General features: G+C 41.2%; 1 protein-coding gene across 1 annotated transcript in view; it reads right to left on the reverse strand.

The window, feature by feature from the left end:
* PAIP2B (poly(A) binding protein interacting protein 2B) overlaps positions 1–9,619 on the reverse strand; it is a 31,117-nt gene extending 21,498 nt beyond the window's left edge. Inside the window, exon 1 of the mRNA XM_006728008.3 lies at positions 9,438–9,619. The gene's annotated coding sequence lies outside the window, so the exon portion shown is untranslated. The remainder of the gene's footprint in view (positions 1–9,437) is intronic.
* Between the last annotated feature and the right edge of the window lie 13,471 nt (positions 9,620–23,090).

The following is a 23,090-nucleotide window of genomic DNA, read 5'->3' on the forward strand; positions in this document are numbered from 1 at the left end:
TACCGTGCTCTTGTTTATACTAAAATCACTATGTTAAAACTTCACTTGCCCTAATATTATTGCATTTTAAAGAAGGGGGCAAGACCAGTCTGCAGTCCAGAAAGCACCGACTTTCAAAAAGCAGATAGTTCCCATGCAACTGTTTCAGAGCACAAATGAAGAGACCGTTCTAATGATTAGTTTACAGGTACCTCAATACATTAAACAGAACAAAAATAGCACAAAAGATAAACCACAGACCAATTTCCATGCTATAGACATACACTTTCAAATAAAACATGAACAAATAAAGTCAAGTAACTTATTTAAAAACAAAACAATAACACTGATCAATAGGATTCAGCCCAGAAATGTAAGGACAGTCTAAAATTACGAAATTAAAAATGTATTTTTTCACATTAGCAGGCAAAGGAAAAAAACCCTACATGAGCATCTCAGTAGTTGCCAGAAATACATATATCATGATTCTACCTTAAAAAATGTTTCTATGCATAAAAAAAGGTCTAAAAAGCAAAAAACCAGAGTGCTTTGGATAGCAAAATGACAGATCTTTTTTTTTTATATTTTGTTTTCTAATTATTATAAAGAAGAGTGTGACTTCTTTTATAATTAGGGAGAAATGTTTACATTTATACATATTTAAATCTCTTTCTTATTTTCCTCATGGATATGTGTCACACATAGACTACAGGGCTTGAATTCCTGCCTCTTGAGGTCGATCAGCCCACTTCTGGGATGTGCACTGGACAAAGCTGCCCTATCTTCATTATTTTTATTTATTTATTTATTTATTTATTTATTTATTTATTTATTTATTTGCAGGCGAGAGGCAGAGAGAGAAGGAGCAGGGGGAGGGGCAGAGTGAGAGGGAGAAGCAGACTCCCCGCTGAGCAGGGAGCCCTGGGACTCTGGAATCATGACCTAAACTGAAGGCAGATGCTTAACCGCCTGACCCACCCAGGCGCCCTTATCTTCATTATTTTTAAAGGTCCTCTAGTAGCAACACAGAAAAAACATAATTAGGTAAGTTAAAAAATATGAAAAGTATGATTACAATGGCAAAGAATATGTATGCATTAAAAAATATACAAGTGAAAATGAAAAAGAAAGCAGCTACTGAAGCCATGGGGCGACCATCTGGAAACGTTGTTTTCAGTTGTTTTATTGTGTTCAAAGTATTTTTTAAATATACAAAATTGAGTAAAGGAAGAAAAAAAGAAACCCTGCCAAACCCTTGCTACTGGGGCCACTCTTCCAATTTTTGCTACTGTTGCTATGTATTCATTCACCTGACATCAAAAAGATGGGCAGCCCCTCAGACCCTTTCTTCTTTCTCATAACCCCATTTCATTCATTCATTCACACATTTCTTGAAAAGGTAACAAACACAAACACGTGATTCAAAAAATGTTTTAAATATATATAAAGGCATATGGCGAAATCCTATCTCCACTCCTATTTCTTCCATTGGTTTCTTATATTATCATTTCAGAATTTTTTTGCAATTATAAGCAATTATAAATAAATGTACATTCTTATTCCACCCTTCTTCCTCTCTCAGCACAAAAAGTAGCATACCAAATACATGGTTGCATACTGTGCCCCTTTTTAAAAAAAATCACAATATATCTTAGAGCTCTTTTCCATGTGGTCAGTCCACAGTCTTCCTCATTCTTTTCTACAACTATCCAATATTCCATGTTTTGCATGTACCACAGTTTAACCAGTTCCCTGCTGACAAACAATGGGATCATCCCTATCATGCTATTACAAACAATGCCAAGCGTAACCACATGCATACATCAAATTCGCTTCTGAATGTGCCTTTGATGAAGCTTCTGGAATGGTTCAAGATATTAGATGATTACAAGGTCACCTGTTCACCAGGCTGAGAAGTTAGTCCCTTTTCTAGTTCTCATTATATACAACATTATGTAGCAAAAGATGGAACGATTCCATGAATCAAGCAATTGTACTCTTAGGGGATTCATCTCATAAAAATAAAATGACTAAAACATGCAAATGAATGCATTTCTATAAAAAATGATGAATGTGAATAAAAAGCATATAATATACCCATCAAAATGTGAACCACTGCCTTAGTATGGTGGATCTATGGAGTATTTTGTAGCTCCCCACCCCCACCTTTTTGCCCATCAATGCTTTCTAATTTTACAAAAGTAATGTACTATTTCTGTAATATAAAATTAAAAACGATAAATAAAATGTTAATTCAAATTAAGCTGGATACATTCCTTTGGTCTGTCTTATATTTGTACAATGAATGCTTCAGAGTTCCTAAAGTATGTTTATGTGCATTATTTAATTCTTATACTAACCCTATGTATTTTTATTCTATCAAAGCGGAAAAGGAGGCAACAGATGGTTAGGCAGTTGAGCTCAAGGTCATTCAAACAGAAAGCTTGGCAGAGACAAATTTCAAACCTAGATCTTCTGACTGCAAATTCAGTGCACTTTCAAAAACATAACTGTTGCTTCCTTAATTTTAATAATACTTCAGGAGTTACTCACATAATCAGAATTTGACAGATGAATTAAAATTATATAGTATGAGGCCTCAGTCCCTAAAGCTCATATAATCAGATCTTATTGAAAGGAGAATGCTAGCATATAATAACCAAAACTCCAGAGTTAGGAGAGGGTCTGGATGCTTCTAAATAAATTACCTAACTGGCAAAATATATGTCTAATATGGCCCAAAATGAATGCATAATGGAAGTAACATCCCCTTAAGTTGGAAGATTCTCACCTTCAAGACAACCTTTGTCTTTGACTCCTGCTCTAGTCTGATCTCCAAACACCTCATGGAATTTCAAAATATGAATAAGCCATACTTTCAAGGGGGTGATTATAAAATACGTATTTTTTTAAGTTTGGGACTTACTGACCAAGTGATAATAAGTAAGGATGTATTCTTTCTCCCCAATGTCTCTCCTTCTTTCCTATAAAATCCTACAGGTTAGGGGCGCTGGCTCAGTCAGTTAAGTGTCCCAGGTCATGATCCCAGAGTCCTGGGATGGAGGCCCCGCGTTGGGCTCCCTGCTCAGCGGGAGTCTGCTTCTCCCTCTCCCACTCCCCCTGCTTGTGCTTTCTCTGTCAAATAAATAAATAAAATCTTTTTAAAAAATTATACAGGTTATTTTATAATACACATGGAGACCACTGATAAATCTTGGTTTGTTAAAGTATATTTTAAAAAGATTTTATTTTGGGTGCGCCTGGATGGCTCAGTCGTTAAGTGTCTGCCTTTGGCTCAGGTCATGGTCCCAGGGTCCTGGGATCAAGCCCCCATCGCACTCCCTGCTGGGCGGGAAGCCTGCTTCTCCCTCTCCCACTCCCCCTGCTTGTGTTCCCTCTCTCACTGTGTCTCTCTCTGTCAAATAAATAAATAAAATCTTCAAAAAAAAAAATAAAAAGATTTTATTTTTTTATTTTACATTTATTTTTACAGAGGGAGCGGGGGAGGGACAAGAGGGATAGGGAGAGAAAGAATCTTAAGCAGGCTCCATGCCCAGCACACAGCCCGATGCAGGGCTCAATCTCACAACCCTGAGATCATGACCTGAGCCAAAATCAAAAGTCAGATGCCTAAGTGACTGAGCCACCCAGGCACCCCAAAGTATATTTAATTCATCATTCCTCAAACTATGTCTCATATAATTCTGTTCCAAAATATGATTAGATATGTTTCAGAGGGGTGGAAAGGAAAGACCATGGTTAAATACAATGTACCCCCTTTTGGAGATCCACAATTCACAGTGGACATTAATATAATAAAGGCTCTAGAGAATTCCTGCATCACATAAACCTTTGTTTAACCCAGTTTATTTTGATATAAAATTCTTCTACTGTGGCATAACTATTTACATCTCGTGTTTAAACTAACTGCCTGAATAAAAGTAGTTATTAATTGAACACCCCCAACAGATATGGCAAAAATGGATAGTTCTTAAATGTTTCCTAACACGAAAGTATTAATTCTTTAAAAAGTTCCTATGTTCAATCTAGTGAACTCCTTCCTCCTTACCCACCAAAGCCTTGCTCAGATATCTCATTTGAGAAATCTTCCCCAGTGCTCTCTATATTACTAACTGCTCCTTTCTCCTGGTTTACACAGCATTTATTTATATCTCTATTATCTCACTTAACACATGATAAATCAGTTCATCTATCTGTCTCCTTGCTAGATGGTGAGCTCCTTGAGAATAAGTGTGATTATATTTTCAGCACCTTGAACACTGTAGGACACATATGAGTTGCATGATGAAGAAGTAAACAGAGTCACTTCTTCAGGTATAACAATTCCCAGAATTCAAATTCTTGTATTTCTAAACTGTTAGTGAGACCTTGCCAACAGCTTGAGAATATTATGTTCTCTCCCTAAAACCTGCATGTATTACTGAGCAGTAGTGGTCAGAGTTAACTCTGTGACATGTCCTCTAGCCAAGCCCATTCACAATTTTTTCCTTAGGTGATTTTTGTTTGTTTATATCTCTGTGCATTTGCACCTGCTGGTCCCTGCTTGGAATGCTGTCTCAAAGTTTTATGCACCTGGAAAACATTCTTACTCATCCTTTAAGAATCAGGTTAAACAATACCTTCTTTGGGAAGCCTTCATATCTTCCCACCCTTTCAGAAAGAGTTAGGAATTTCTCAAGTCAGACATTTATGCAAATTACTACATAAGCACATAGGACAGAAAGATGAAGATGTGGAGGGGCACCTAGGTGCCTCAGTCAGCTAAGCGTCCAACTCTTGATTTCAGCTCATAATCTCAGGGTTCTGGGATCGAGCCCCATGTTGAGCTCTGCCCTCAGCATGGAGTCTGCTTATCCCTCTCCCTCTGCTCCTCTCCTTGTTTGTGCCCTTGCTCTCTCTCTTTCTCAAATAAACAAATAAATAGAATCTTAAAAAAAAAAAAAGAAAGAAAAATGAAGATGTGGACCCCACATTCATGAGCTCACAGTCTAGTAAGGAAGACAGCCATATAAATAAATAACCACATATGATAATATTTTTTTTAAAGATTTTATTTATTTATTTGACAGAGAGAGACACAGTGAGAGAGGGAACACAAGCAGGGGGAGTGGGGGAGGGAGAAACAGGCTTTCCTGCAGAGTAGAGAGCCTGATGTGGGGCTCGATCCCAGGACCCTGGGATCATGACCTGAGCCGAAGGCAGACGCTTAACGACTGAGCCACCCAGGCGCCCTTATAATAATATTAAATGTAATACCAAAAGGAAGACTTATGGAATATTTGACATATGTTTACTTTGTTACACTCTTTATTAGACACTAAAGCTCTACCCTCAATTGTCTTCTGAAGAAACTGTCTCCAAGTGGTTCTTTTATTTTATGCTAAGATCTGTACAACAGATAATGCATGAAACCAACCCCACTTCTTGGGACACAAGCAAATGGACTAGCACTCAGAGCCCTAAGTAAAGACAATCTACAAGCTGAACTTGAGAGTGATCACCTAGGACATATCTTGGCTCAAAATTCTGCCCAATAGGGGTCCTCTATTTTAGGTGACAAACCAATCCAATCAGGTTCTCTCTTGGGAAATACAAATGTTGAGTGAGCAAAGTAAAAGAAGGCAGGTTTCCAGAGCCCAAATCCTATTCTAAATACTGCTCAGTTATTGTTTTTTTAAGGTTTTGAAAGCAGTAGAGCCAAGGGACAATATGGCTGCTGAGATGATTTCCTATTTAAATTTACATTAAACCCTCATCAGCAAAGATAATGTGTGTGCCTCTTCCTTTCAATTGACAAGGGCCTAACACATCATATCACCACTTTTGAAATTAGAGAACAGGCTTAAGAGTTCTACAACTTGACCAAAATCCCTCAGTTGGTAAGTGGTAAAGCCAGAAACCAAAGAACAAATCAGCCTGATTCTTCTAGAAAATCCTGCTAGGTAAATGGCCTCAAAATCAATTGATGACACAAGTTTACACAGGTTAATGGAGAGAGGCTTAGAAGTAAGAGTTTATGCACAGAATAAAATAGAAATGTTCTGGAAGTCAATATGCTAGGAGATGTGAAGTGGGAGGGGCCATACCAGGTGTTACTTTGGTCAAGTTAATTTCTTTCCAACCTGGACCTCTCCCCTGAGCTGTTAGCTGCCTGTTTCTCCTACTCAAATATAGTATCAGTAAGGGCAAGATCTTAATCTGTTTGTTCACCAGAGTCTAAAACAAAGCCTAGCTTACAGTAAGTGCTTAATAAGTATTTGTTGAATAAGTGAACAAATTCTCAAAGAAGCTAAAGGAACATTCTACAGTGGACTCCAAGAAGGGTCATCACAAAATAGACTCCAGAGGTCACTTACATTTTCATGGATCCTGTATTTGTGAGTTCTCCTACTTGCTAAAATGTCTTTGTAACCACAAAACCAACACTCACCGTGCTTTTTCAGCCATCCACAGACATGCACAAAGTGCGAAAACTGAGTCACCCCTCCAAAACATTCCCAGCTAAGGTAGAATAAGGCAGTGCTCTGCATTTGTGTTTCCAGTCTCACACAGGGATGACTAGGGGACACAGATTGTAGGGGGCAGTGCAATGTAGAGCAAGAAGCTCCGGCTCAGAGGCCAATCAGACAGGGTTTGAAGCCTAACTCTGGCACTTGTTGGAGGGTGGCCTCAGGGAAGTCACTTAACACTTCTGAACCTCATTTTCTCTTTTGTAAAATAAAGAAAATAGAATTTACCAGGATAAACTGTATTTACATAAGATTATAATCTATATAAGATGTTTATATGGACGTATTTTCCCTAGGAGCAGTGATTCAGTATTTGCTAATTTAGTGCCCTAGGTGACTTTATCGACCAAAATTACTGTAAATAATGAGAATCAAAGATAATTATTTATAATGAAATAACAGAAAGATATAGAAAACAATTATTTGGATGGAGTGCAGGCCAGTGTCAGGCTTCAAGAGATTTTGAAATAGAACCTCACTAGGCATATAAGGTGTGGAAAAGGCTTTCAAGGAGAGAGAACAGCACCTACAGAGAGAGACCCAAGTGTGTAAATGAACAGGTAGGTTTAGGAAATGGCACTTCAGAAAGTCTAGAGCAGGAGATGAGGCCAGAACATGGAGTCACAGTGCTTCTCTGTGCCCTGCATACTATCCTGTACTGCAGAACCTCTCCCTCTGCATTTAATTCTTGGTTTACAGGTTTTTCTCCCATTAAACTGTGGACTCCTTAAAGACAAGATCTCTAGGAAGAAATCATAGTTATAATCTTTTAAATCTGCAAATGAGTAATTACTAAGCACAAATACACCTGAAAAGACTGTTAAAAAAAAAAACAACTCTGGTTTTCAACCACAGCCTATACCAACTCATAGATTTGTAGTTTTTCCAGGACTTTTCTTTGATGACTGTTAATAATTCTGTAATTAATATTTTATTGTTCTCAATACCTGGGCATTTGTTAGAATAGCTTTAAGATCTTCCTCTTTTTCGGGCGCCTGGGTGGCTCAGTTGGTTAAGCAACTGCCTTCGGCTCAGGTCATGATCCTGGAGTCCCGCATCGGGCTCCCTGCTCAGCAGGGAGTCTGCGTCTCCCTCTGACCCTCCACCCTCTCATGCTCTCTCTCTCTATCATTCTCTCTCTCTCAGTAAATAAATAAAAATCTTAAAAAAAAAAGATCTTCCTCTTTTTCGTGTGATTTATTAACAGGGTTCAAACATATGGTCTACTAGACAATGCAATGCTGCCTCTTCAGAGTAAAGATTCCTCTTAATTCACTCTACTAGATTTATTTCTCTATATACAAGGTACAGTCTTAAAGGTACAGTCTTACCATAGTAAAATACAAGGAAATATATATGTATATATATATTACAAATAAAATAAAACAATGAACATTTTTCACAAAAACTTGCAAAATTCTGGCCAAAATAAAGTGTACATATTAAACTCACCGCTTACATTTCAATTCTGCGAACTAAGAAAAACAATTCCAATTTATATGAAGTCACAAAACTAAATACTTTTAGAACCTACAAGGTTTTGTACACGTGTATTTTCTCTTGCACACTCTTTCTCATACACACATAGCCTAAGCTTAGGGCCCATCACACTTAATCCAATACTTCTATTTCCTCAAAACAAAACTCTTACAGTCCAATATCTAAATTAATATTTTCAAAACCCCAAAGTGACTTTTCCCCATAAACTTCTTGGCATAATTTTATTTAGGCACAACATAGTTTGCACTATTATCTAGAACCAACATCATTAAAACACAAACTGACATACTATAAATGTGAGTACAAATCCTCTGTGAATGGGGAAAAGAGAATATTGTTTTTAAACAGATTCAATGCCATGTTATCCATAGTCCTGGTATGATCAAATCACACTGTGCTACACAGCTAAAGTATGTCGTATATTTTATGATAAACTAGGGTGGACAGGCCCTTACACTACAAACTCTGTGCCACTCCAGTTAAGCTACTTAAAGTATAATGAAGAAAAAAAGAAAAAAAAAGTATAATGAAAACTGCCTACTTAAAATAATAATACATTTTAAATTTCTTGTGGCCAGTAAAGTCTTCTCACCTGCATTTTCAGAAACTATCACCAAAACAACTGTACTGGGAAAAAGATTTCAGAGAGGATATTATGATCAAATGCCATTTTAAGGAAGGCAAGAATAGTTTACCATTAACAAAACCGATTAAAGTTCCCAATCTTGCAAAGCTCCCTGTACTGTGTATTCTGCGTCTCTTGCATTCACCTTCCAGCTGCTTGGAAGGAGCAAGTGGAAAATGTTAGTTTCCATGAGAGATGTGGATGAAATTTAGGGGGTGGGAAGGCTAAGGGACTCACGAGCAGAACGGAAGGCAGCAGAGAAGTGGCCGGGGCTCCTAACTCAAATTAGGTATCAAGAACGAAAGCTGGAGCAAAGTGGGAGGTGGAGGGAGTAGAAGAAACGCAGATAACGCACCCGGGCCCGCGAATGGGGGAGGGGTGAAAACGCGCAACTCCTCCGCCTACCCGCCTGGGGAGGAGACCGGGGGATGCAACACCCGTCAATTTCCCTCGCGGGGTTGCGCCCGGGTAGTATCAAGCCAAGGTTTCAGTCCGAAGGAGCCTGAGGGGGCTCAGGGAAGTTGAGGGGCGGGGGAGGAATAGCGCGCCTGTGCCGGGAGAAAAGGACTAAGACCCCCTAAAGCCCGCGAGAGGCAGAGGGTAACCCCAGCGGATGCCCCTGCTCGCCGATGGCCACGACGTGGGACCCGCCGGCTTACCCTCACCACAGGAGCTCGGACAGGCGCGCGTCGCCCCTCACAGCCCCGACGGCTGCGGAAAGGGAGGCGCAGGGCGCCCCCAGAGCCAGGAGAGCGGCGCTTCCCGTGGGTCCCCTCCCCGGCAGCCCGGGTTCCCGAGCCCACCTGGGCTGACCAGAAGCCCTTCCTCCGGCTCGTACTCCGCCACTTCTCCGAGAGCCTCAGCCGTCGCCGCAGAGGTCGCCGTCGCCAGAATAGTCTCGGCCTCCAGTTCCAAAGCGTGAGCCACAGCAAGGGAGAAGCGTCGGGGCCACTCGCCAGGTTACCTCTTACAGCACACTGGCTCCTTACTCCGCCCCCGAACCCAAGCCATTGGTTGCTGGGCACCGCCCCATTCGCCTATTGGACCGAAGATGATGCCTCTCAGTCACCTAGAAGGGCATGTGTGTTGCTTATTGGTCTAAATGTGAAGCAGTTCCCACCCACTCCCTCAGAAGTTCCAGCTTCCGATTGGCATTAACATCTGTCTTTTCGCTCCCTTCGTTCTTTCTCTCAGGGTGGAGCGCCTCCTTTCGGGAGACACCGGCTCTGATTGGCTGAAAGGATATTACGCTAGTCCTGGATAGGCGTTGAGCCAAGGATGCGTCCAGCCCCTACGTGGGGGAGGAGCCCAAGGCGCCGCATCTCTGGGTTTGTTTACACAGGCTCTTGCTAGCGCTTCCTTCTATTGGCTGAGCCAGCGGCCCCTCCCACCGGATTGCGCCATTCAATCTAGCAAGGAGGGGCATGGGGGCGGGCCTCAGTGGGATTTCCCTAACTGTCCATTACCAAGGGAGGAGCTTTGAGCTAGGCTGGATAGGAGCTGGCGCTGTGCTTCACAATCGGGAAGTTGGGGAGTTGGGCTCCTGCAAGGGGCTGGAAAGAAGCAGAGGGACTCTCTCACACTTCTCGAAACAAACCTAACTTCTCGAGGGTTTTTAAATTTCCCCCTTAAATTTAGGGTGTCCCATTTTTGTTTGCTAAGGACTTTGAATTGTATCCCTCAGGAAGTGGGGATTTCCTTTTGGAAGTCTTTATACATCTTTGTCTCTCCCCACCTCTCATGCTAACTGTACATGTAACACAAAGTAGAGGCTTAGTACGTGATTACACAATGAGTGGATAAATGATAAAAATGAAAAGGACAGTGAAATAAAGTCAGATTAAATAACAATAAATGTTAAATATATATTTAATATAAATAATATAATAAAGTTAATACATAAAGTCATTCATTCAACAAATTTTATTGAGCATATGATATGACATTCCAAGCTCTCATCTAGGCTGTGGGTATATGATAGGAATAAGACAATGAAAATGCATCCATGGTGTTTTTTCTCTAGTGGAGGAGAGTGACAATAAACAAGTAACCAATAAATAATGTCATGTTGTGATTGAGTACTACAAAGAAAAATAAAGCAAGGGTTAAAGAATGGTTGAAGGAATGGCTATTTTAGGTAGAATGTCAGTTTAAGATCTGTTTGAGGGAACAGCATTGCAAAGAGATATGAATAATGTGAAGAGCAGGAAGGAGGCTGGTAAGCAGGGCCACTACATTCCACAGCACCAGGATCACTAGTCACACTGCTTCATGTACTTCCCATTTGTATTATTAGGTTATAATTTTAGGATCACCTGCTCTGGTTTTAATTTGATCTGGTTAAATAATGTAAGTGGATCCTACAAGAAATACCTTCTTTAGGGAAAAAATCTGACTACAAAATAACTTCCCCACCCTCCATTGCTTCTTTTCCTAAGGTGACCTTCAGCTATTTGGTGAGAGAGGTGCTTATATAATCTCAAAGCTTTGAAAAACAGGGTCCTCAGGTCCATATCGTGCTCTTGCCCAATCAGAAATACTCTTCAAGGATGAAGATATACTACAGGATAGCAATGGGATGTGGGGAGGTGTTGGGGGGCTCCAGCTGTTTCTCTCCCTACCATGGACACTGTCTCACAACTTCATGACTGGATATCACCAATAACAAAGAGAAAACCTTAAAAGTAGAGAAAAAACGTACATTACATTCAGAGGTGGGAGGTAGGAAGATAAGAATTACAGCAGACTTCCTATCGGAAACTATGGAAGCCAAAAGACAATGAAGGAGGGAGGTAGCCAGGTGGATATCTGATAATGGTATGCAGAATAAATAGGCGTCCAAAATGGGAGACAGTAGACAATAACCAGTCACAAAGTTATAGGGGATGATGGTGTCAGTTGGAGAGAGGAAAACAAGAGGAGTCCACCAATCCTTCCCGCACATCCCATTTCTGTCATGGTGATAAATCTTCATCCTCAAAGAATATCTCTTTTACTTTTATTGTGGTAAAATACACATAACATAAATTTTATTATTTTTACCCTTTTTAAGTATACAGTTAATTACAGTTCAGAAGTACATTCGTTGTTGTGCAACTATCACCACTATCCATCTCCAGAATGTTTTCATCATCCCAAACTGAAATTCTATACCCAGTAAACAATAACTTCCTATCCTCCCTTCCCCTATCCTCTGGAAATCACCATTCTACTTTGTGTCTCTATGAATTTCATGATTATAAGTACCTCATATAAGCAGAATCATATAATATTTGTGCTTTTGTGTCTGGCTTATTTCATTAGGCATAATGTCTTTAGGGTTCATCCATGTTGTAGCATATAACAGAATTTCATTCTCTTTTAAAGCTGAATAGTATTCCACTGTATATACATAACATCTTTTGTTTGTCCATTCATCCATCAATGAAATTTGACTTTTGTGACTAATGCTGCTATGAACATTGGTGTACAAGTATCTATTCAAGTCCCTGCTTTTAATTCTTTGGGGTATATACTCAGAAGCAGAATTGCTGGATCATATGGTAATTCTAGGTTTAATTTTTTGAGGAACTTCCATACTATTTTCCACAGCAGCTGTATTATTTTATATTTCCATCAACAGTACAAAAAGGTTCCAATTTCTCCACATCCAACACTTGTTATTTTCTGCTTTTTTTTTTTTTTTTTTGGTAAGACCTATTCTAATGAGTGTGAAGTGGTATTTTGTATTTTTGGTTTGCACTGTCCCAATTATTGGTGATGTTGAACATATTTTCATATGCTTTTCAGACTCGTTGGAGAAATGTCTATACAAGTCCTTTGCACATTTTTTAATGGAGTTGTTTTTTTGTTTTTGAGTTTTAGAAGTTCTGTACCTATTCTGGATATTAATCCCTTATTAGATATACGGTTTGTAAACATTTTCTTCCATCCTGCAGGTTACATTTTTTTCTCTGTTGATAGTGTCATTTGATGCTCAGAAAGTATTTCTCATTGTGCCAGGTCTGGATGACCAAGTGGCTAGTTAAAAACCAGGGATCTACTATTAATTAAAAAGAGTAGAACGGAGGGGCATCTGGCTGGCTCAGTCAGTAGAGCATGCGACCCTTGATCTTGGGGTTGTAAGTTTGAGCCCCATGTTGGGTGTAGAGATGACTTAAACATAAAATCTTTTTTTTAGGGGCTCCTGGGTGGCTCAGTCATTAAGCGTCTGCCTTCAGCTCAGGTCATGATCTCAGGGTCCTGGGATCGAGCCCCACATTGGGCTCCCTGCTCTGTGGGAAGCCTGCTTCTCCCTCTCCCACTCTCCCTGCTTGTGTTCCCTCTCTCGCTGTATCTCTCTCTGTCAAATAAATAAATAAAATCTTAAAAAAAAAAAACCCAAATCTTTTTTTTTAAAAGGGAGAATGGATATAAAGGCCACAGAAAATAAAGCTGTATGATAAAGTTGAGGAAATGTCCCATAAAGCAAAACAAAAAGCAAATTTGATAGAAAATAGGAGACAAAGTGTGAGAAAGTTTCCAGAAGTAGAGAATAGAGGCAAGGATATGAATTAAATGATGCCAAAAATATCTGTCATAACTGAATTAACCTGAGTCCTTTAATTGAAAGAACTCAACAAGTGCCCCAAACTTTAAATTAAAAACATTCACATCAGTAGGAACACTTGTTAAATTTTTACTATGTGCCGGGAACTGCTTTAAGTTCTCAACATGGATTAAGCCATTTAATCTTCAAAACATGAGTACTGTTATTATCCCCATTTTACAAACAGATAAACTGAAGTAAAAAAGATTATGTAATTTATCCAAATCATTCAGCTAGTTAGTGGTGGAGCTCAACTGTGGTCCCTCTGCAGATGAGGAACCGATCTGGATGTCAATACTGATGATACCACACACGTACCAAGAGGGCATTAAGAGATTTATTATGCATAGGGGTGCCTGGGTGGCTCAGATGGTTAAGTGTCTGCCTTCGGCTCAGGTCATGATCCCAGGATCCTGGGATCGAGCCCCGCATCAGGCTCCCTGCTCAGCGGGAAGCCTGCTTCTCCCTCTCCCACTCCCCCTGCTTGTGTTCCCTCTCTCACTGTGTCTCTCTCTGTTAAAATAAATAAATAAAATCTTTAAAAAAAAAAGAGAGAGAGATTTATTATGCATATAATGAGGTCTCTCATGCCTCAGGCTCCCACGCAGGGCAGAATATGTCTTGAGAGAGTCGGGAAGGGCAACTGACTTTGGCTTTAATTGTGGTTAGTGAGTAGTGCTGTGGTAAGGGTTTTCACATACAGGCTGCGGGCTAGCATGACCTAAGCTTCCCAAAGGAGGAAGCACTGGGCTTATTGCTTTGCTTACATGTGGGGCAAGAGGAGACGAAGGAGGCGTGGGGATCAAAAACTATCAGCAGTCAAATGTAAGAAATGGAGACAGATTCTCTATTACCAGTCAAATTCAAGTCAAACCATTTGCAAAGTAGTAAGAATAAGGAGATGATCCTAAAAGTTTCCAGACAGAAATAGGTCACACATATAAAATTAGGAATTAAGAAAATCAGATTTTCCATAAGTAACACAGGAGGACAGAGCCAATGGAGCAATACCTTCAAAATTTGAGAGAAACTATTTCTAACCTAGATGTCTTAGTCTGTTTGGGCTACTATAACCAAATAGACTGGATGGTTTAAAAACAGCAGAAATCTGTTTGCAGCTCTGATGGCTGGGAAGTCCAAGATCAAGGTGTGGGCAGACTCAGTATCTGGTGAAAACCATCTTCCTGGTTCATAGATGGCAGTCTTTCCACTATAACCTCACATGGCAGAGGGGATGAGGGATCTCTCTTAGGGCCGTTTTCATAATGGCACTACTTTTATTCATGAGGTCTTCACCCTCACGACCTCCCAAATGCCCCACCTCAAGTATCATCACATTGGGGACTAAGTTTCAACAAGAATTTTGGGGGGACACAAGTCTATGGCACCAGAAACTGGACCCAGCCATACCATCAATTAAGTGTGAGGGTGGAATAAAAACATTTTCACACAATCAAGTTCTCAACAAATTTACCTCTCAGGTATCCCTTATCAGGGGCTATTGGAGGATGTGCATCATCACAGTTAGAAAGTAAATCAAGAAAGAAGGGGACACAATTCTTTCCCAGGTAAGCTGGGGGTAAAAAAAGAATGAAGGAGGAAGACACAGAATTAAGGAAAGCAGGCCTAAGAGAAGAGAAGAATGAAGGGAATCCCCAGAATCACAATGAAGGAGCAATGTGCAGCAGACCTAGAGGGCAAACTGCTCGCAGTGGAGAGGAGAACTCCGGGCTCTAGAAGTGATGTCCCCCAGAAAAAATGGGAGTGTGGCCATATTGACAGGCAATTTCACAGCTGGGAGAGTTAGTGATAAATCACAAAAGACTCAGAGGGAATTATAAGCACCAGGAAAAGACAAAAGAAAAGGCACATGATCATACTACTCTTGGATTAGCTCCAAACAGTAAGAGCAAATATACATATAGCACTATATGCTAGGCACTGTTCTAAATGTTTTACATCTATTAACTCATTTAATCCTCACAGCAACTTATATTGTAGATAAGAAATCTTTGGCAAAGAGGTCACACAGTGTATTTGTTTCCTCTTGTTACTTCAACAAATACCACAAACCTAAATGCCTAAAACAACACAAACTTATTCTCTTACAGTCCTGGAGGCCAGAAGTTCCAAAATGAGTTTCAATGAACTAAAGGCAAGGTGTCTGTCTGCAGGCCTGCATCCCTCTAGAGGCTCTCAGGGAGAATCTACTTCCTTGTCTTTCTAGAGGCCGCTCACATTCTTTGGCTTGTGGCCCTCCTCCATCTTCAAAGCAAGCAACCGAGCATCTTCTTTTTTTTTTTTTTTAAAGATTTTATTTATTTGAGAGAGAGAGAATGAGAGAGAGAGAGAGCATGAGGGGAGGAGGGTCAGAGGGAGAAGCAGACTCCTCGTTGAGCAAGGAGCCCGATGCGGGACTTGATCCCGGGACTCCAGGATCATGACCTGAGCCGAAGGCAGTTGCTTAACCAACTGAGCCACCCAGGCGCCCAACCGAGCATCTTCTTGCCCTCTGACTTCTGCTTCCATCCTTCCATCGCCTCTCTCTGACTCTGATTCTCCTGCCTTCCTCTTAAGAGATCTCTGGTGATTACACTGGGCCCACCTGGTAGTCCAAGATAATCTCTCCACTTCAAAATCCGTAACTTAGTCACTTCTACAAAGTCCCCTTTACCATATAAGTCACATACCCATAGGTTCTAGAGATTAGGGTGTGGGCATCTTTTGAGGAGACATTATTCAGCCTATTACACACAGCTAGCAGCGAAGCCAGGATTCAGATTTAGGTCATCTATTTCCGAGTTCTTACTCTTAAGCATTGTGCTCTGCTGCCTCTATGACAATATTTACATAGTCATAATCATGGTAACACTAAATAACAGATTTAATAAAATTTGGGACCTAAACAAATTGGGAGGACAGGGAGCAAGAAAGTATGTAGGGAGTAGCATAATTGAGCTAATTCCTCATATTTCACATCAGAAAAGTGATAGACTAAGTAGTCTGAAACTAAAAAAGTTCTAAGAATAAACATATAGCCAAATTATTAATATATGAGGATATATATAAAAGAAATAGGTACACACACACACACACAATCAGTAAAAATGTTGAAAAAGTTTGCCACAAGGGTCGAGGAGGGGACTGGTGATTTTTGTTAAAAGCTTGGTTTTTTTAAAAAGCCTGATAAAACCAGCTGATTTTGTAAAACATGTGTAGGCATAGCTTTGATTACAGACATTTAATTAGAAAGCCCTAAGGTGCGAATATGGGAACCCTGTTGGTGGAGTTTCTATTTGCAGCATCCTCCCTACTGGTCTCTGCTCTCATGTTCCCCACCTCCCTGATCTTGTCTCGGGATCTTGTTACTTGCCTCTGGCTCCTCGCATGATGACTAGACTGGTTGAGTCCCTCAGTGTTGGCCCCCATCCTTGGACACAGCTTTGGTATTTGTCCTCCAGCTGCAAGTCTGCGACTCTGGGTGTCTAAACCTCTGCTGTCAGAAGGTGTCTAAACCAGACAAGGACTAACACCAGATTGGTCAGATAGGCTTTGGTGGGTTCCAGGAATAGCATGTGGGCAGAGCACTTCCTTCCCACGTTTATGTGGCCTGGAGCCAGAAAGTAGAGACCAAAATCAGGGGCAAAAGTAGACATCATACACCAGGGAGTTCATCCTAGGGACAATGCAGAATAGGAGCCAGGTGGTAGAACCAATGTGGAATGAGTGAACATGGGTGAAGGAATGGAAGTTTCTTCCAACAACAAGGAGTGACAGAGGGAACTGAGGCACTGGAGTGGGCCCTGACTAGGGGTGACAAGCAAATGGGCCATAACAAGTGGGTCCTCACTGACGAACACATGGGCTGTGGAGGTACAGAGAGAGGCTAATATGGAAAATGTCCAATAGGAGTTTGGGTCAGAAACACATAAGGAAGCACTGGGAGCATGCATTAAGTCTTCGGGATTCCCAGGCACTTCTTGACATCAGGGTGAGTCTCATATAGCAGTAATGCGTAGGATGTCAACTTTAATTCCATACTTTGGAGACCATGTTCAGGACTAGTTAAAGCTAGTCAGGGAACATGGTGACAGAGCATCAACCTGAGCACATGCTCCCTGAACTTCAGGGAAAGAATGTCTAGCTGGCAGTTTTGGCTGTCTGGAGTGAATGAGGCTGAAAACTCCAAACATTAAAAGAGACAGCCTGCCTGGTGTGAACAGAACATTCCCTCATTGTGGCAGCTACCCACAGGCTGTGACAGAATGGGTGCCCTACCCTCAGATGGAAATAGTGCCTAAAAGCTGATTTTAGGCTGGAATTCCCATTCCCTGGGATAACATTTGACCTGCACTGGGATCATCTTCCATGAGAAATGGCACAGGGTTAAGGTACCAGACCCGACGTTCCTCTGGGATATAGTTGCCTCTATAACTGTTATAAGCTATGAGTCTAGAGACTATAAAATGCCAGACTGGCTCAGAGAAGGTTAGATAGACAAAGCCTACAGCCTCTGGATTGTAAAGCAATTTCCAGGGACCTACCAAATCACCTTGCCTTCTGAATGAGTCAAACATGGTGCTTTCAGAGTATGAAAGGAGTAAATGAGCATTCATAATATTCAGTGCCCCTGGACATGGTGCTGAGCTATGTTGAGGCCTCAGTAACCCTGGTAGGAGTTCTTTACAAAGGTCACTGGGGTCTCACTGGGGAATTGGTGCTGTGGTTAGTGAGAAGAGCTTAAGCTTCAGGTTAGAAGAGGGATTGCAGCTGCTTGGCAAGAACTCAGGCTGAGCACCTGTTCATAGGAACACTTGTACTAGGGAGAGGGGAGTGATAACAGGGTAGCTCCTCAGCCTCTCTGTAGGTGGTGTGCATCTGGCTCTAGGGCCCCAAGCAATGCTGATGGGTGGCAGGCATGAGTCCTTCGGGGAATGCTTTGCTTATTGGCCCTCAGCCTGGAGAGGCCAAGGAACTCAGACAGTGTGGGTGGTGTGGGACTACTAGCAGCTGGCTCTGGACATTTTGCCCCCAAGAATAGCTAGAATGAAGTGGTCTTCTGGGTCACTGCCACTCCCTCCATTTCAACCTCAGCAACATTTCTTCCTTTCTTCCTTCCAACTATTTAAAAAAGAGTGGGTCCAGTTAACTGAAAGTCTTTGTTTTCCTCAGTCAAGTATGCAAGTGGTATGTGATCATCTTCTGTCCTTCTCCATGCCTCTCCACGTAGTGTGTAACTTTTCCTCTAAAGAAACATTGAACAGGGCACCTGGGTGGCCCAGTCGGCTAAGCGTCTGCCTTCGGCTTGGGCTAGAGTCCCACATTGGGTTCTCCACTCAGCGGGGAGTCTGCTTCTCCTTCTACCCCTCCCCCCTGCTCGTGATCCATCTCTCTCTCTCTCTCCCCCCCTCAGATAAATAAATAAAATTTTAAAAAAGAAACATTGAATAAATATTAAGCATTGATTTAATGGTGCATCAAATCATTAGCTTCCCTGGACACCTGTGTGTCCTGAACTGGACCTTCTCTACCTACCCTAAGAAGGAAGACTCTATGCAAGTACAACTGGAATGCAGAAAAACTCTTCTTGTAGTTGAGGTCTGGAGCACACCAAACCTATAGTTCAATGAAGCATCAATCTGAAGATGCCATATGGAGAGATAAGAGCAGCAATGAGGACATGAAAGAGTGGTCAGCCACAGCAAAGACAGAGCAAGATAAATCTACATGGTGCTTAGAATCCCCTTCTACCCCACTCACTATGGGCTAAATGCAAAAATATCCCATCCCCCTAGATGGGGACCTCAGAAGATTTCCAAGGCATAGCTTGGCCAATGTTGGCACAAGTTTGGTCAAGTACGGTAGAAACAGCTGAGGAAAAGAGATCCAGAGGAGGGTCCAAAAACTGTCCAGGAGAGAGCTGAGGCTGGGACACCTGGGTGGCTCAGTCCGTTAAGCGTCTGCCTTTGGCTCGGGTCATGATCCCAGGGGTCCCGCATCGGGCTCCCTGCTCAGCACGGAGCCTGCTTCTCCCTCTGCCTGCTGCTCCCCCTGCTTGTGCTCTCTCTCTCTGATAAATAAATAAATAAAATCTTAAAAAAAAAAAAAAAAGGAGAGACCGAGGCCAAGATTGTAGAGGTCAATGGTGTCAGGTCAGAAGGATGGCAAAAAACAGATAAAACCAAAAAGTTGGGAGCCGGGTGAAAGAAAGATGAGGAACAAAGGCAAAAGATGGGAAAAAGGGTCTAGCCAGGGCTTGTAAAAAGGACTGAGATATCCACACTTCCTTTGTGTTAGGTTTCAACCTAACATAGGATAGGAGGTGTTATTAGGTAATTAAGAATATAAGTGATACTAACAGTAATTATTTAATGGTAATGGTGATTTCAGTGAGCTTTTAAGTAACAAGGTAAAACAGCTATAAAATATATTTGGAATAGTTGGGAAAATATAAATGTGTACTGGATATTAGCACAAGGGAATTATTGTTCATTTTGTTGGTATAATTGGTAGTATTGTGGTTAATAAGGAGAATATTCTTAATTTTTTAGAGCTATAAGATAAAATATTTAAGGATGAACTGTCATGATACCTGAAATTAACTTTGAAATTGTTTAACAATGCACACATACATACACCTAGATAAAGTCAATATGACAAAATGTTAACTAGTTTTGGAATCAAGTAATGGGTATATGGCTGTTTGGTGTACTATTCTTTCCAATTTTCTGTTTGTTTAAATATTTTTCTTTTTTTCTTTTTTAAGATTTTATTTATTTATTTGACAGAGAAAAAGAGATAGCGAGAGGGGGAACACAAGCAGAGGGAGTGGGAGAGGGAAGCAGGCTTCCCGCCAAGCAGGGAGCCCGATGCGGGGCTCGATCCCAGGACCCTGGGATCATGACCTGAGCTGAAGGCAGACGCTTAACAACTGAGACACCCAGGCACCCTAAATATTTTTCTTAATAAAACTTAAAAATAAGAAAGCTAAGGTATTAGCTTTTATAAATAGGTGAATCAGAAACTAAAACACTGCTATGTAATAAATTATTGATTATACTAATGAGAAATCAAGACTATGTGGGTGAAAATGTTATCAATTATCAGGTTTGACCAGAAACTTTTAGCGAGAAGTCTTTGACATGGACTTTGCAGATTAAATCTGAATCAGAGCTGGCTGATAAAATAGTTTAAGTTCTCCAGCAGTTTCCTAGGTGTTTTCTGATTTCAGTAATCTAAATATTCATTTGCAAATTGATCTATCTCAAGGACATTGGGAATAATGATTTCTTTCTTCTTCTGAGTGCTTGTATCTGTGATCCTTCTCATTTTTTGCCTAGCATTTTTAATTATGTCGTTGTGACTGCCTAATTTATTCCTCAATAAAACTGCCACCTCTTCAAGGGTCACATTTTAGAATTCTTGATTTCTCTACCCCACATGCACATATCCCCCAAATATTTATTTATGGATGGGCTTTAAAGATTCCTGTTGTGAATATGTTTGCAGAACCCATAAAACTCTACTACTATGACACAATTTCTGTTTTGCAAACCATTATTTTTATATAGTAGCTTGCACTCTGAAAGCAAAGCTCATCCACATTCCCAATGACCAGAAGGGTCCCACTATACTATGGGAGCCAAAATTCCAAGAATGCCTCCAGATTCCAAATTTACCCCTCCTGTAATGGAAAATCCAGCGCTGACCTCTCCTGCTGAGGTGGTAGTTTCTGATTGCACAATATTGTGTTCCCTTCCCAGGGCTGCAGGAGCAAACACTCTTTTGAGAACCTCTCTCTCACTAGAAACACAGATTGTTCATTTAGCAATTAGAGCTGTCAGCACAGCAAGCTGGCAAGAGAGAGAGCAGCTTCTGTCCCTGGGCAGGGAGCCGTTGGCAGAGCCCAGACTTCAGGGCTAGGGAAATAGGTGGGACAGTGACTCTAATTTGTTACTTCCCCAGCACTTACTTATTTGCATCTTGTATCCTGGCAAATGACATATGTTTTAATTGTACCTGTATGGCAGAAAGGACAGTTAGACAGGCAGTGTAGGAAGGAAGAACAGGAATGGTCTGTGGGTCTCTGATGGCTTGGGTCTAGATGACACTGCCTCATTCACTCATCCCTCCATCCGACACCCACCTACTGACCATCTACGCTACAACAGCTGCTGAGCTTAGTGTCAGGGACTCACTGATGAATGTGACATGGTTCTTGTCTTTGAGGGACACACAGGGAGTGGAAAAAACCAAAATGTAAATAAGAGCAACAACAGGTTTTGGACTTCATGGAGCATAGAGAGGACATACAAATAGGAATGGAATAAACTGTGGGTCTCCAGAGTTTCCACCTGCCCCTTTGCCTTAAGAAGCCAAATTTGCTAGTTGTTTCAGCATACTAATAACTTTCCAAGTTCTCCTTTGGGGCTTTCCATCATCTGACCAGGAAACTGAAATTTCTCAAATTTTTATGGTACATGCTATTTGCACATTTTATTTTGGCCTCTAAAATGTATTGAGCCTGTGATAGCTATTTAGGTGTTGCATGTATATAAATCTTGTCTCCCTGAGATCCCTTACTTGATGATCGTGATTATCCTGTACTTTCACATAGTGGTAAACATAGTGCTAATTTTATAATAGCTACTCAATATACATTTTTAATTGAATAGCTACTGAGTTATTAGAAGGCCCTTCATCTTTCTATCTCTCAGATGCTACATATGAAAAATGAAGAGAATTTCCCTGTCCTCCTTACCCCCTCCTAGAACTGATGATCAAGGGCTCTGAAGAATGAATATATTCTGGCTGGATAAAGGTGAATAATTAGTGTTCTCCCTCTCACATAATTCAAGATACATGCATCAGGGGAGGATCAAGGGTAGTGCCCTTTGCTAGTCAAGACTCTTTAAGTACAGCTGACAGAAACCCAACTCCAAATTCCCTTTAGCAGAAAGGGAATTTGTTGGTTCAATTAATGGAAAAGCCCTAGGATTAGTATTAGCTTCAAGCATGGCTTGATCTAGGTGTTCAAACAATGTCATTGGGCCCTATTTCTTATTCCCTCTCTTAGCTCTCTTCTGTGGTGGGAAAAAAAAACACACACAGCTTTTGACCTTATGATTCTGACAACTTTCAGTTCCAGAAAAAGACAGAGCCTTGCTCTCCACCCATGGTTCCAGCACATCTCATGTAGTGACTCTGATTGTCTATAATTGTGTCACATGACCCTTCCTTTCACTACTGTGGCCAGTAGGAGGAAGTGTCACAACTGTCTAGCCCTAGGGCACTTTCCCACCCCTGCCCCATAATGTAGGTACAGCACTGTGATTGATAATACTACCAGAACTGCTAAGGACAGGGAAGGGAACGTTCCCTGTGGAAAAAGGGATAGTGGGCAGACAACAGATTTCCACAGGTTCCTCAATTATTCTTACCTAATCCAGAAGCAGGGAGAGTTCAAGTGCATATATGGGCAGTGGAACCTACTGAGGGACCATTATTTATCCTTTGGTGGATGACCGCATCTTGACTTCCCTTTCCAGACGCTGGTGGCTTCTAACTAGTAGGAAGTAAGGTAACTGCTTTAATTTGTTTCCTTACTAGTTCTCCTCTCCTACTCATAGATGAAGTAAGTGGGCTCTAAGCAGGTTGTATTCCTTGTCATAACTTGTGGGAAGTTGTGGTTAATTTTATAGATGGGTCAAGGCATGCTACATGGCCAGGTCACCTCAGAGTAAAGAACAAACGGCCAAGTATGAAACAGATTGCAGGCTCCAAGCCTAGATGGGAGCTGTAATGTCCAGTGCCTGCCTCAGAGCTCAATTACAGACTGCACCCATCAGGGATGCAATCTGATGGGCTC

The sequence above is a fragment of the Leptonychotes weddellii genome, chromosome 10 (assembly GCF_054177405.1).
Source record: "Leptonychotes weddellii isolate Sample4059 chromosome 10, ASM5417740v2, whole genome shotgun sequence".
Taxonomy (NCBI): domain Eukaryota; kingdom Metazoa; phylum Chordata; class Mammalia; order Carnivora; family Phocidae; genus Leptonychotes; species Leptonychotes weddellii.